The following is a 3,789-nucleotide window of genomic DNA, read 5'->3' as shown; positions in this document are numbered from 1 at the left end:
GTTAGTCAAAATTGGAAGACGTACAGAGAAGCGCTGGGGTATTCTTTTTAAATGTCTGACCACCCGAGCCGTCCATTTAGACCTACTCCCTAGCATGAGTACCGACTCATTCCTCATGGCTTTAAGAAGGTTTGTTGCGAGGAGAGGAACGCCAGCAGAAATATGGTCAGATAGAGGTACTAACTTCCGCGGGGGTGAAAGGGAGTTACGGGAAGCTTATGCTGCTTTGGTTCCTGACATACAGGGTCATCTTGCCCGCCAGAGGATCCACTTCCGCTTTAATCCTCCATCGGCCCCCCATTTTGGTGGAGTTTGGGAAAGGGAAGTGAGATCGGTTAAATCTGCCTTATACACAGTTTTGAGTGCACAGTCAGTACCAGAGGAGGTCTTAATGACGGTCTTGCTGGAAGTGGAGGCAATCCTAAACTCAAAACCCTTAGGGTACGTGTCATCAGACGTGGCAGATGCTGACCCAGTAACTCCAAATAGTCTCCTCATGGGGCGGCCCGATGGATCTCTGCCTCAAGTCATTTATCCCGAATCAGAGATGTTAAGTCGCCGGCACTGGAGACATTCCCAGGTCCTAGCGGACCGATTCTGGTCCAGGTTCATACGGGACTACCTCCCTAGCCTCCAAACCCGGCAGAAATGGCAAGCCTCTCCTCCCAACCTGAAGGAGCAGACATTTGTTATGATTGTAGACCCCCAACTACCTCGAAGCTTATGGCCTGTAGGACAAGTGATCAAGACCCACCAAAGCTCAGATGGTCATATCAGGTCAGCTGATGTGTTGATAAAGGGTCAAGTTTATACCCGACCGGTGGCTCGCCTGGTCATCCTGCCGGCCTTACCAAAGGATGGACTTAAGGCCCCAACACTGACTAGTTAAGTCGCCTTTCATGGAAGCAAAGATGCTCTGCATCTTTGGGGGCGGCTGTATTAAAGGCTCCTGTAAGAGGGACCTTTATTATGAAACTGGAGTCGTAATAGTACTTCGGTAGAGGGCAGTGTAGTTTGATGAGCTGCCGCTGTTTGCTGTGTTTGAGTGATCTGTCCGAGCCGTCAGCTGCAAGGATGATACTTTCACTTTGTTCGTTGCAGATTTAGCAGATTTAATATCAAGGTGGTAGTCACTGAGCACAAAGTAAGCCTATTTTATTTATATTAGTGATCGCTTCGTGGGGATTTTTGCAGATTTAATATCAAGGTGGTAGTCACTGAGCACAAAGTAAGCCTATTTTATTTATATTTGTGTTTACAGTGATCGCTACAGTGTTATATGCATTTGTACCATATGAACATGCCCAGACATGTCCCGTAACGATCGTTCTGTAGTATTCAGATCGGGAATATTACTTAACGGGTAATTATTAATTCTTTATCAAGATGTAAATCAGTGTTATGATGTCTTAATGACGTGATGTTGTTCTGTTAAGCTGTTACAATACCGAATGAGTGATTAGCGTTCTGTTTATGCAAATATTACTCCGATGCGCCACGATTCTATCCATATATGGGAACTTTATGTTCATAGGGACAAATGATCACTCATGACTTGTAGTTTTCTGTGAAATACCTTGTTTCCCTTAATTTAACTCTATGTTCAGTAGAGAAATGCCAATTATGTGAATTATGAATGCTTTGGTTTCATTATGTAACCGTAAATATTACTATTGTTTATCTATATCTTTAGCTTATTCATTTCTTTATTGTACTTATTTTGCAGACTATCTACACCTTTGATTGTACCTCTGTGGCCCTTCCTTTTCTCTACTAATACACCATCGAAAGCTAATCACCTGTCTCTTCATTATTGGTGCTCTGACCGGCACCCAGGGGGGTTTACTCATCCATTACCTGATCAGAACCTAACAGTCCCAAAGTCTCTGCAACAGATAGAGAAATTTTAGTTTTATTACAAACACACAGCTTTTTGCTTCACTAGATGTTAATAGATGGACTATTGTGCTGACTATTTCCGGAGATTTTTATCAGCTGACGGCATTCTGACAGCACCCATTCACTGCAGAGGATCCATTGGTGAGCAAGTGACGTAATGCTAACTGTTTCCTCATCTACATATTGCCTAAATTTAAGTAAATTTCACTTTAAAAAATGCTGGGCTAAATAAAACCCAGCGCTGGGTAAAATATGGACAAACCCAGCGATTGGGTTGTTTTCAACCAACAGTTGGGTTAAATGTTTAACCCAACCTTCTGGGCAGTAACTGGGTTTGTCCATATTTTACGCAGCGCTGGGTTGTATTTAACCCAGCATTTTTTAGAGTGTATTTCTTTAAGGGTGGAATTCAAGTAAAAAGATACTTTACTGCTCCCTTTACTGTAAAGCAAAAGATGTAATTTTATTATTAATGTATATAGGTACAGTATAGGTATACACTGACCTCTGGTATCACAACCAGGCCAAAGGTCAAGCTGAAGAGGACCAAGTTCATGCCGTACATCCAGCGGAGGAAAATAAAGTATGAAGCAACTGAGGAGCCAAAGTGACCTGCAAATGGATCAAACATCACCAGGGCTTAGAATAAGGAACATGCGAATACCTCTTTTTTTGGTCACTTGCAGGAAACATTCTGCAACAAGTAAATAAATATGGTTTCATTTCTAATTCAGTACAGGTGAAATAAATAATTTACTGTCATCAATAAGACATCTGAAGTGATATGCAGCATTCCTCTGGGGGGAAAAATCATTAGTACTTACTCTCAACTTCCTTTATTTTCCGCTCCCATGGAATGCAAGCTGTCCTAAAATTTTCAAAATCTCTTTGAAACTTTATCCATTTCTGTATGATAAGACACAAAGCATATAGGGAAGAATGGGAAGCTGCACTTAAATAGATTTTACAATTTTTCAAGAACCTGTTAGTGGCATCTGCCTATGCAAATGTTGCTTCATGAAGCTTGGGTGTTGTGGTGGTTAATATGTGTTTGCTAAGGTATCTAAATAGTGTTTTAACCCATTTATATATTTTTGCTATATGGAGTTCCGCGTGATTGCTAAGGCATTGCCAAGTGGTTGCATACTGGTTCTAGTCAAAAGAGTCCACAGCAAAGTTTCTCTATGACTGTCACAAATCAAGCCTCTGTGGCTCCCTCCGATCACCACCAGAGGGAACCGTCACCGGAGTACTAACTGTTCTTAAGGACTTCATTTCCCATCACCCCATGCCTGAGACTGATTACCTGCACAGGTGCTTATCATTATCATGACTATTTAAGCAGTGCCTACCTTACCCTCGTTGCGAAGTCTTGTTTTTGCTATTGCTGACATTTCTGAGCGTTTATACCTTGTTTGATTACCTGTTGCCTACCTGGATTGTCTAGACCCGTCTGATCGTTCGCTGCCTGCCTCTTTGACCTTGCATTGTTATTGGATTTGCTCTCTTCTCTGTCTGCCGCCTGCCTCGACCCTTTGCATGGACTCAGGTTATGATTCTGCCTTGCCTACGTTACCCTTGTATACTGTTGATTGAACTTTGCCTGTCTGGTTGTTAATAAAGCTGCACATGGATCCCAACGTCACTGAATCCTCATTACAAATTCACTATCTCAACAAATTAGAATACTTCATAAGACCAACAAAAAAAACATTTTTAGTGAATTGTTGGCCTTCTGGAAAGTATGTTCATTTACTGTACATGTACTCAATACTTGGTAGGGGCTCCTTTTGCTTTAATTACTGCCTCAATTCGGCATGGCATGGAGGTGATCAGTTTGTGGCACTGCTGAGGTGGTATGGAAGCCCAGGTTTCTTTGACAGTGGCCTT

General features: G+C 42.1%; 1 pseudogene; it reads right to left on the bottom strand.

Annotated features, from left to right (window-relative positions):
* LOC107681050 (transmembrane channel-like protein 2) overlaps positions 1–3,789 on the bottom strand; it is a 36,435-nt pseudogene that overhangs the window by 30,957 nt on the left and 1,689 nt on the right.

Source organism: Sinocyclocheilus anshuiensis, unplaced genomic scaffold, assembly GCF_001515605.1.
Source record: "Sinocyclocheilus anshuiensis isolate Anshui unplaced genomic scaffold, SAMN03320099.WGS_v1.1 scaffold1736, whole genome shotgun sequence".
Taxonomy (NCBI): Eukaryota; Metazoa; Chordata; class Actinopteri; order Cypriniformes; family Cyprinidae; genus Sinocyclocheilus; species Sinocyclocheilus anshuiensis.
The sequence above is the reverse complement of the archived record's forward strand: the minus strand, read 5'-3'. Positions and strand labels throughout refer to the sequence as shown.